The sequence below is a fragment of the Manis javanica genome, chromosome 11, assembly GCF_040802235.1.
Source record: "Manis javanica isolate MJ-LG chromosome 11, MJ_LKY, whole genome shotgun sequence".
NCBI lineage: Eukaryota > Metazoa > Chordata > Mammalia > Pholidota > Manidae > Manis > Manis javanica.
Window position 1 is genome coordinate 74,020,456 of NC_133166.1, and position 12,210 is coordinate 74,032,665.

At 38.4% G+C, this 12,210-nt stretch overlaps 1 protein-coding gene and 2 pseudogenes across 8 annotated transcripts in view; all 3 read right to left on the bottom strand.

Annotated features, from left to right (window-relative positions):
* The window catches only part of PLD5 (phospholipase D family member 5), a 457,751-nt gene that overhangs the window by 20,373 nt on the left and 425,168 nt on the right, over nucleotides 1–12,210 (bottom strand). The gene's annotated exons all lie outside the window — the stretch shown is intronic.
* LOC108395025 (poly(A) polymerase alpha pseudogene) lies at nucleotides 8,333–10,649 on the bottom strand (annotated as a pseudogene).
* Nucleotides 10,056–11,166, bottom strand: LOC140843025 (poly(A) polymerase alpha pseudogene; annotated as a pseudogene).

The window sequence follows — 12,210 nt, forward strand, 5'->3', positions numbered from 1 at the left end:
TCCATCATGATCAAGTAGGGTTTATTCTAGGGATGCAAGGATAGTACAATATTCAAAAATCCATCAACATCATACACCATATTAACAAAAAGGATAAAAATCACTTGATTATCTCCATAGATGCTGAAAAAGCATCTGACAAAATTCAACATCCATTCATGATAAAAACTCTCAACAAAATGGGTATAGAGGGCAAGTACCTCAACATAATAAAGGCCATATATGACAAACCCACTGCTAACATCATACTTAACAGGGAGAAGCTGAAAGCTTTTCCTTTAAGATCTGGAAGAAGATAAGGATGCCCACTCTCCCTACTTTTATTCAACATAGTTCTGGAGGTCCTAGACATGGCAATCAGACAACACAAAGAAATAAAAGGCATCCAGATTGGTAAAGAAGAAATTAAACTGTCACTGTTTGCAGATGACATGACATTGTACATAAAAAACCCTGAAGAATCCATCCCAAAACTATTAGAATTAATAACTGACTTCAGCAAAGTTTCAGGATATAAAATTAATACACAGAAATCTGTTGCATTTCTATATACTAATGATGCACTAGCAGAAAGAAAAATCAGGAAAACAATTCCATTCATAATTGCATCAAAAAGAATAAAATACCTAGGAATAAACCTAACCAAGGAAGTGAAAGACTTATGCTCTGAAAAGTACAAGACACTCATGAGAGAAATTAAAGAAGATACTAATAAATGCAAGTAGATCCTGTGCTCATGGATAGGAAGAATTAATATTGCAAAAATGGCCATCCTGCCTAAAGCAATCTACAAATTCAATGGAATCCATAGCAGAATATCAACAGCATTCTTCAATGAACTAGAGCAAATAGTTTTAAAATTCATATGGAGCCACAAAAGACCCCAAATAGTCAAAGCAACCCAGAGAAGGAAGAATAAAGTTGGGCGGGGGAGTGGAATTATGCTCCCTGACTTTAAGCTCTACTACAAAGCCACAGTAATCAAGACAATTTGGTACTGGCAGAAGAACAGACTCATAGATCAATGGTACAGACTAGAAAGCCCAGATATAAACCCAACCGTATGTGGTCAATTAATACACAACAAATAAGCCATGGATGTACAATGGGGAAATGATAGCCTCTTCAACAACTGGTGTTGGCAAAACTGGACAGCTACAAGTAAACTTGAAATGGATCCAAGACCTGACTGTAAGCCTTGAAACCATAAATGTCTTAGAAGAAAACATAGGCAAAAATCTCTGGAATATAAACATGTGCAACTTTTTCCTGAACACATCTCCTCAGGCAAAGGAAACAAAAGCAAAATTGAACAAATGGGACTACGTCAAACTAAAAAGCTTTGTACAGCAAAGGACACCATCAGTAGAACAAAAAGGCATCCTACTGTATGGGAAAATATATTCATAAATGACATATGTGACAAGGGGTTAACATCCAAAATATATTAAGACCTCACATGTCTCAATATCCAAAAAGCAAACAACCCAATTAAAATATGGGCAGAGGATCTGAACATACACTTCTCCAAAGAAGAAATTCAGATGGCCAACAGGCACATGAAAAGATGCTCCACATCGTTAATTATCAGGGAAATGCAAATTAAAACCACAATGAGATATCACCTCACACCAATTAGGATGGCCAACACAGAAAAGAATAGGAATAACAAATGGTAGCGAGGATGCGGAGAAAAGGGAACCCTCCTACACTGCTGTTGGGAATATAAATTAGGTCAACCATTATGGAAAGCAATATGGAGGTTCCTCAAAAAACTAAAAATAAAAATACCATTTGACCCAGGAATTCTTCTCCTAGGAATTTACCCAAAGAAAGCAAGATCTCAGATTCGAAAAGATATATGCACCTCTATTTACAATAGTCAAGATATGGAACCAACTGAAGTGTCCATCAATAGATGAGTGGATAAAGAAGATGTGGGACATATACACAATGGAATACTATTCAGCCATGAGAAAAAAACAGATCGTATCATTTGCAACAACGTGGATGGAGCTAGAGGGTATCATGCTCAGTGAAATAAGCCAGGCAGAGAAAGACAAGTAACAAATGATTTCTTCTTTTTGTGGAGTATAACAATGAAGCAAAACTGAAGGAACAAAACAGCAGCAGACTCAGAGACTCCAAGAATGAACTGGTGGTTACCAAAGGGGAGGGGTGGGGAAGGGTGGGTGGGGAGGGAGGGAGAAGGGGATTGAGGGGTATTATGATTGGTATACATCGTGTGGGTGGGTGGGGTCATGGGGAAGACAGTGTAGCACAGAGAAGACAAGTAGTGACTGGCATCTTACTACACTGATGGACAGTGACTTCAATGGGGTATAGGGGGGACTTGATAATATGGGTGAATGTAGTAACCACAGTGTTTTTCATGTGAGACCTTCATAAGAGTGTATATCAATGATACCTTAACAAATCAAACAAACAAACAAACAAAATAAAACAGAAGGAACAAAACAGTATTAGACTCATAGACACTGAGAAGTGACTAGTGGTTACCAAATGGGAGGAGAGCGTGCAGGGGTCGGGGTAGGCAGAGGGAGACTGTTGAACCACTGTGATATACATTTCGTAAAACAGACAAACAGAACACACTGTAAGTGTGCAAGTGTGGTTTGGAGAAATAATGAGAGTTGGTTTTCACATTCTCCCAAGGGGCAAGAAAGGGGCAATAAAGTAGGTTATCACTAAGGTCCCTCCCCTCCCTGGAAATTCTATTGTGTTTTTGTTGAACTCATAACATCAGTGGTGTGCAGCCCAAAAGTGCTACCTGAGAGCTGCCTAGCACACATCACAGAAGAACATCCTTCCAGGGCCATGTTACCATGGTCATAGACAATGCTGCCAAGTCACCTTATGTCCTCAGTTCCCATCTGCAAAGTGTGTCGTTTGGAGGGTTCACACGTATCCTTGCTGGAATCTTCAACCTAATTTAATAGCCTGTGAGTGCTCCTAAGTGATATTTACATATTCGTGAGGTCCCATGAGTGCTGAGGCCACCGTCTGCTTGATACGAACCAGCAGTCACCTCCCTTGGACATTCTATCACAACACAAGACAACACACTTGGCTATTTCCTTTTGAAAAAGATATTGTAGAATCAAGACGGATTTGAAGAAGAATAAAGTATACATCCTGATTTATGTCAGGGGTGATATCACAACTTGAGGCTTTACTGAGAACCCATTTGCTCTAGAAAAATGAAGATGGCCACAAAGAGGGAAAGAGCTTTTTCTGGGAGACTACAATGACAACAGCAGTCATATTGCATTCACTGACATGCTATCAGACACCCTAATATACTGTAGGGGACAGCAAAGACATTTCAAAAGTGATGTGCTAATTTATTAAACAAAAACCCAGCTGACTGTGATGACTTTGTGAGTTGCAGTCTCTTTCCCATGAGCTCCTTCTTGGATACAAACACACAAAGCCAGGAGTAGGGGAGCTTCTTCTCTGAGAACAGAGATTTCTGCCTTCATTAGCTCCCTTCCTTGATTTCATTTACTCATCCATCTGCTCATACAACACCTATGATTTGAATGCTTTGTGCCAGCATCACACTAGGCACTGGGGATATGATGGCACTAGATTTCTTGGTTTTTCTTGAAGCCCCATGTGCCACTCCATTTATCTGGAAAATGCCATCCCTGAGCTGAAACAACCCCCAGGGTTCTCTTGTCCATGGAAAGGTATTGACAAGCTGCCTCTATTCTCCTGGTCTCTGCCTGGCTTCCCGGGCAGAACAATCCATCCCTGAGCTGAAGGCACCCCTGTGCCAGCATTTTTTCTAACCCTGATATCTGATTCCAAACCAAGTTTGGTGCCAACTCCTGGTTATTTCATTCATTTGCAAATCTAGGCTATAAAATGGATCTGTAGTAGTAATCATAGACTTTCTATTCTCCCCTTTGGTTTTATTGAGAAATAATGCATACATATCACTGTAAAAGTTTAAAGCCTACAGTATGATGGTTTGCCTTACATGTATTGTGAAACAATCACCATTGCAGGTTCAGCTAGCATCCACCTTCTCATATACAGTACAAATAATGAAGGGAAACAATCTCTCCTTGTGATGAAAACTCTTAGGATTTACTCTCTTAACAACTTTCCTATGTATCATATAGCACTGCTAGCTAACATCATGTTGTAGTTTATATTCCTAGTACTTACTTATTTTATAACTAAAAGTTTGAACTCTTTGACTACCTTCCTCTGCTTCTCCCTCTCAGCCTTTGACTCTGGTAACTATATGTCTGATCTCTTTTTCTGTATGTGTGTGTGTGTGTGTGTGTGTGTGTGTGTGTTTTCAGTCCCACATATAAGTGAGATCATACAATATTGTCTTTCTCTCTCTGGTTTATTTCACTTAGTATCATGTCTTCAAGGTACATCCATGGTGTTGCAAATGCTAAGATTTCCTCATTTTTTATGGCTGAATAGTATTCCATTGCATATATGTTCCACATCTTCTTTATCCATTCATTCATTAATGACACTTAGGTTGTTTCCATACATTGGCTATTGTAAATAATGCTGCAGTGAGCATGGGGGTACAAATGTCTATTCAAGTTAGTGTTTTCACTACCTTTGGTTATACTTCTGGAAGTGAGATTACATGTAGTTTTAAGTTTTTGAAGATCTTCCATACTGTTTTCCATAGTGGCTATGGAAAGCCCACCAACAGTGCACAAAGGTTCCCTTTTCTCCACATCCTCACCAGCATTTGTTATCACTTGTCTTTTTGATGATGGCCATTCTAACAAGTGTGAGGTGATGTCTCATACTGGTTAATTTGTGTCTCCATGATGACCACTGATGCAGAGCATGTTTTCATGTACCTGTTGGCCTTTCATATATCTTCTTTGGACAAATGTTAATTAATGTTCTTTGCACATTTTTAAATTGGGTTGTTTTTATTGCTATTGATTTGTGTGAGTTCTTTATATGTTTTACATATTTATCCCTTATCAGATAATATGATCTGCAAATATTTTTCCTATTTTGCAGGTTGTTTTTAACTTTCTAGTTCATTTCTTTTGCTGTACAGCTTTTCAGTTTAATGTAGTCCCACTTGTTTATTTTATTTTGTTGCTTGAGCTACAGATGTCATATTCAAAGTATCATTACCATGATCCATGTCAAGGAATTTTTCCACTATGTTTTCTTCTAGTAGTTGCATGGCTTCAGGTCTTACATTTAAGTCTTTAATCTATTTTGGCTTAATGTTTGTGAGTATTTTAAGATATGGGTCCAGTTACATTCTTTTACTTGTGAATGTCCAATTCCCCAGCATTATTTATTGAAGAGACTATCTTTTCTCCACTGAGCAGTCTTAACTCCCTTGTCAAATATTAGTTGATTGTATGTGCTCAGGTTTACTTCTGGACTCTTGACTCTGTTTAACTGGTCTATTTTTATGTTAGTGCCATACTGTTTTGATGATTATAGTTACATAGGATAGCTTGCAATCAGGAAGGGTGATACCACCTGCTTAGTTCTTCTTTTTCAGGGTTTCTTTGGCTACTTGGTCTTTTGTGGGTCCATATACATTTTTTGTTTGTTTTTTCTTTTTTATTGTGTTTTCAATGGAGAAATAAATCATATGTTTACATAATAGCTCTTGAAAAATACAAGGAGTATAGATACTATAAAACAAAGCAAACTCCAGTTATGAGGCACTATGTACATCATGCAAAAGCAGCAGTTTGATCTCCAGGTTATGAAATCTAGAATTAAAAAGTCACTACAGAGGAAAGGTCCAAGTTTCCAGCTTGGTAAAACTTGGGTGCAGTTACATGAAATGTTTAATAAACTCAATTTTTTTCCCCCAATGTGTAAACAAAATGAAAAGACTAAATCTGTGCCTGGCAATTTCTTTTCTTTAGTTTTTAATTTTTTATTAAGGTATGATTGATATACACTCTTATGAAGGTTTCACATGAAAAAACAACATGGTTACTACAATTACCCATATTATCAAGTCCACACCCATACCCCCATGCAGTCACTGTCCATCAGTGCAGTAAGATGTCACAGATCCACTATGTCCCTTCTCTGTGCTACACTGTTCTCCCCATGATCCCCCACACCATGTGTAGTAAACATAATACCCCTCTATCCCCTTCTCCATCCCTCCCCACCTACCCTCCCACAACCCTCCCCTATGGTAACCACTAGTCCCTTCTTGGAGTCTCTGAGTCTGCTGCCATTTTGTTCCTTCAGTTTTGTTTCAGTGTTATACTCCACAAATGAGGGAAATCATTTGGCATTTGTCTTTCTCCGCCTTGCTTATTTCACTGCGCATAATGTCCTCCAGCTCCATCCAGTTGTTGCAAACGGTAGGATTTGTTTCTTTCTTATGGCAGAATAGTATTCCATTGTGTATATGCACCATCTCTTCTTTATCCATTCATCTACTGATGGACACTTAGGTTGCTTCCATATCTTGGCTATTGTAAATAGTGCTGCAATAAACATAGGGGTGCATCTGTCTTTTTGAATCTGAGAAGTTGTATTCTTTGGGTGAATTCCAAGGAGTGGGATTCCAGGGTCAAATGGTATTTCTATTTTTAGTTTTTTGAGGAACCTCCATATTGCTTTCCACAATGGTTGAATTAGCTTACATTCCCACCAGCAGTGTAGGAGGGTTTCCCTTTCTCCACATCCTGACCAGCATTTGTTGTTCTTAGTCTTTCGATGCTGGCCGTCCTTCCTGGTGTGAGGTGATATCTCACTGTGCTTTTAATTTGCATTTCCCTCATGATTAGTGATGTAGAGCATCTTTTCATGTGTCTGTTGGCCATCCGAATTTCTTCTTTGGAGAACTGTCTCTTTATATCCTCTGCCCATTTGTTAATAGGGTTATTTGTGCCTGACAATTTCAATCTAACTCTGAAGCTACACAAAACACACAGACACCTGTACACTTCACCTGTTAGTATGACCATCTTTTTTTCTTAAGTGGTGGGAGGAAGGGCAAAGTGACTGGGCAGAGCAAAGACGTGTGAAGTGGAAATGTTGTATACCAGACATTATAGAGTATGGTGAAAAGAAAGCCTCAATTAATGCATAGCCTAAGGGGAGAAAGACTACCCTCCAAATTTGGAAAAGTAATTTAGAAGAATGGGGAAGAGTTTAAGTGACTGAAGTATAACATGAAAAATGCACATGTGCTAGAATGGAGCAGAATGGAGGATTCATAAAACATGCTCATCAGTAAAGCCTATTAGGTTTGCTTTGTCCAAATTAAAGAAATAGTGAGTTTATCAACATCTGGCATCCTTCATACCTTGTAAAGATGGATAATTTCTGTTGCTTAATTATAAGGAATTATTTTCTTTAAAGAAAAGAGTTCTCAAGAGAGTTCTTTTAAAATGTTCTGCGTATAAAATGTACTGATAAATTTTGGTCAACCATTTAAAAATAAAAATTAGTTTAAAATTCTTGGAGAAAATGCCTTTTAGCCCACGTTTAAAATTGAATATCAACTTTACTAGAGACAGGAGTTCTGTGGAGCATAAAAAATTCTTCATATTTAGAGATCAAATGGCCATCCAAGACAGGTGTCATGTTTCACAGTCATTACTTTTAGTCACCCTAAAATTTCAGCCATGGGACCAAAATTTAGGGTTCTGTGCCATGTGGCTGCAGGATCATTCGTTTCACATCATGGCTTAAGAAAATACCAACATTTTGTTTTTTAGGCATACAAGCAGAAATGATAAAGAGGGAGCAAAAAGCTTTGTTTCAAAGACAGCAGACTGAAGGCAAATGAATCTGGAGCTTTAATAAGCTCAAAGAAAAATATTTGCTGGCTGATCGCTGATTTTTATGCAATCTAAACAGTACTATAAATAAAACCAATATGTCATTTCTTAATCATGACTGCACTGAACCAAGTATTTCCTAATTTTTCTTTCAATGTCAAATATATACCCTAGAGGTAACATTTCATTTTTGAGGGTTACAGCTACTTCATAGGGGCTGAACTAGCTCTTCTCTTATCTCTGAAGTCTAACCACTGCACAACGGCATCCAATTTGAAGACTAATGGTAAAGGAAATTCTTCAGGAAAAAATGAAAATCCATCAAGCTGAAAATCTAAAATTAGTTCTACTTTCTAATAAAAAAAATACATACAAGTGCATCATCGGAACAAGGAATTCTCATGCCAGTTTGTACTGCAAATTTTCCAAACAATGTGTCAAACAGAAACCCAATCCAGATATCAATTATGGACACAAATATAGCTTGAGGTTTTTTTTTTCTGAAGGCAGTAATTTTTTGAAACACTTAATGCTAACACAATAATAATAGTACTCCTGGCTTCACACACTAACCTGGACTTCTGATCCAGTGCTGATTAGCCCAGTAAGGGAGGTCACCAAAATAACCTAAATCCATTTTCAGTCATGCCTTAGTCTTGTACCCTCCATTCTACTTTTTTAGCATTTAAAGACAACAGGTTGAGTTGGCAGATATTGTTTATGGACCCCTGAGGTTTTTTTTTTTTTACCAATTCAATCTCTGTTTTACTGGATTCTTGCTAACAGGATTAGGATTTGCAGGGAGAGCAGGCATAGCAGAAAGGTCTGTACTGGATGTTTTCTGAGAGGCCAACAGTGAAGGAGCTTCCTGATTAGTTTCTGACTGAGTGTTCCTTTGTTCCTGTTTTATCATGTCCACTCAAAGCAAGATACTTAGCGTCTTCACTTGTTTAATCCTCTTCTGTTTTGGTTTTCTTGGGGTTCTCTTCTTTATGGGGTGAGGATGTCCTCTTGACTTTTACTACAGGATTAGGTACTTTCATTGTTGCATTTCCGGAAGGTCTAGGTGGTGGGATTACCAGATGTGTTGAAGAAACAACTCTGGAGACCGTAGGCTTTGGTGGTGGTGAAATGGCTGGTTGTGTGGCAGTTTGAGGAATGCTTTCACTCGATGTATCCCCTGAGTTTTCACTGGAATTTACTTGTGGCACAGAAACTTTAGTAGCCTGTATGTTGGTCACAGATGCTGCTCTTAGAGCTGGTGCAGGACTATATCTACCCTGAGAGCTGCCAGAACTGTTCAATGGACTGGTCTTCATAGCACTAGGAGGTTAAGGCACAGACATGCTGACACCTTCTGCTGAATGCTTTTTCTTTTTCTGAAGCACATGACTAGGTAGTAGTTGATGGAGTTGCTTACTTTTTACATGCATTGCAGCAATTTTCATGTCCACCTCAAACATCTTGCTGTTTATTGCTTGCCTATAAACTGTCTGTGAAAGACTGAGTATCATAGGTGAGATCAACACTGAGACTGTCCAAGTTTTTCTGTTTTTTAAACACTAACTCAATCACCCGCATCGTGCGAAATTCTTCCTTGTCAGGATTTTCTTTGGGTGCTGGGAATGACTGGGGATTCACATGAGCCAGTGTAATAAATTCATTTTTCTCCAAACTTCCAACTAGCATTCGGATTTTGGACTCCACCAACCCACCCATTCTAGGTGTTGTTTTTCTGTTGGTGCACTTGCTCAAAGTACAATATAATGCTTGTACTTTTGAAAGAAGTTTGGCTTCAAAAAGTTTGGACCATTCTGCCTTACTCAGCAAAATTTTATCTGAGATAGCAAGACCTTGTTTAAACTCCTCAACCATGACCGTCTGTGTTGAAACGGACATATTGTACATGGAGTTCTGTTGTGGGTATGCTGGCGTAATTATAGGCATAAGATGGAACCTATCACTGGGGTTTACTCTTGGGTCCCATACAGGCAAATTAAGATTGCATTCTTCAGTCTGTTTCAGTAGCACTGGATTTGGCCATTCCCATTTAGAAAATACCAAGAAAAATATATGTACAAGAGTTTATGCTATTGCATTTGGATAAAGCTAGCAAGTTTTTGCTACTAGCATAGCCCAGGAAACACCACCGAGGAAACATTGTAGAATCTAAGCATTTAGTGAGAACAGTAGGTTAGCATAAGCGTAGCCATCTTAAAAGTCTAGAAGCCATTTTCTGAGTATGTGACTTAGAAAGAAAAACTAGAACTGGGAAAGGCACCGAAAAACAAGATGATCAATAATGAGCACAGACAGCAGTGACCTTTAGTCAGCCAACCCCAATCAGTCAATCAGTTAGTCATACATACCAAGCCTATCTTGCTAAACCACCCTAACATTTTGAGAGTGATTTTATCTTACTAACCCCCCCCAGGATGTGGTGCCAGCCGAAAGGCTATGTGCTTGTGGAAAAATACTGTTATGTGCTTGTGGAAAAATACTGCCTTTTAAACCTGCTATATAAACCTCTGGCTTTAGGTGCTCAGGGTCCTTGTTGAAACCCGCTGCGTCGGGCTGACACTTGGACCCCAGCTAGTTGGTTCCTGAATAAAGTCCTCTTGCTTGTTGCATCAAGAGACGTCTTCCGTGAGTGAATTGGGATAGTGTCCTCATTCGGAAGAATCCAACAACATAATATATTGGAATAGATGTTGTGGCGTTTGGACAGCTCTCAGAGCTGACCTGAAGTTGTTAATATTTGGTACTAGGTGTAAAACTTCATCAGTTACCCTGCAACAATTAAGACTTCTTATTTATCTTATATCTAAATTTTAAAGACTTTCATCTCATAAATCCAAGTCTTCTGGAATAGTCTGCATTGGTAATCTTGCAAACAAAATATCAATCTCTATCCCATCAAAACACAGTTTGATAACTGGTTCGAATGCCTCTTCAACAGCTCTTAAATCTTTTACTTCTTCCTGTAACTTCAACTAATAGAATGAGGTAAAAAAGTCACACACAGTGCATCAATATCGGCACCTTTTGTATGTACTCTAATCTGTATGATCCAAATGTAAAAATTTTTTTCTCCAACATTTTCAGTTACAGATTGTGGAAGATTCTTGCTTTCACTGATTTCTCGTATCTACTTTTTGACCAGGTTATTTAGTTTTCCCAAAATTAAAATCCAGCGCTGCAGTTCCTCTTCTTCTTCAAAAACCCCAAAGGGCTTCAGAGTCTCAATTAGTTTCTGTGTGAGAAGGCAATCTGTCTCCTTGGGGGCTGCTAAGCTGATAGGAGAAGTAATGCCATAGTGCCTCTGTGGTGGCTACGTTCGTTGTGATCCCTGTTCTGTAACTGGAAATGGCATTGTCTCCTGCGCAGGCCCCGCCCAGTCCGGTCCCCGCGCAACCGCCACACTGCCCAGGGTCGAATCCGGGGAGGTGAGAGGGAGGGGGCGGGGCCTGCCTCAACCCTGGGTCCAATCCCGGGGTCCACAGACATTTTAGGAGTGTTTTTTCAACTTGGGTAAAAAATGTCATTGGAATCTTGATAAGGATTACATTGACTCTATAGATGGCATTTGACAGTACTGACATTTTAACAATATTAATTCTTCCAATTCATGAGCACAGAATATCTTTCAATTTATTTGTGTCTTCTTTGATTTCTTTCATCAGTTTCTTATAGGATTCAATATAGAGGTCTTTCACCTCCTTTGTTAAATTTATTCCTAAGTACTTAATTGTTTTTGATGCTATTGTAAATGGGATTTACTTCTTTATTTCTTTTTCAGAAATTTCATTGTTAGTGTATAGAGATGCCACTGATTTTTATATGTCAATTGCATGTTATCTTGCAATTTTAGTGAATTCATTGATTAGGTTTACCTTTCTTTTTTGGTTGTGTCGTTAGGATTTTCTGTATGTAAAATCATGTCTTCTTCAAACAGCAACATTTCACTTCTTCCTTTCCAATTCCAATTCCTTTTCTTTTTATTGCCTGATTGCTCTTGCTAGTATTTCCTGTATGTTGGATAGGGGTGGTGTGAATGGGCATCCTGTTTTGTTGATCTTAAAGGAAAAGCTTTCAACCTTTCACCATGTGTACGATGCTAGCTGGAGGCTTCATTGGCCTGTTTTTATTTCCAGTACTTATTTTGTGAACCTACAGAGGTGCTCAACTGGCTCAGTTTAGAAAAACCAGCTAAATAGAGATAAAAATTTCCATTTTCCATCAATATTACTAGAATTTTGGGGAGATTAAAATGAAAATATACGTAAGAAACATTTTTTTGGGGAACTTACAGTAAACTCTAGAATTTTAGATCTTTTATTTTTAAAATGGCATGAGTCAAGAGCATTTCATCTGTTTTTGATGATTCTCAGAGATAAATATAAATGTGTAGCTTCTT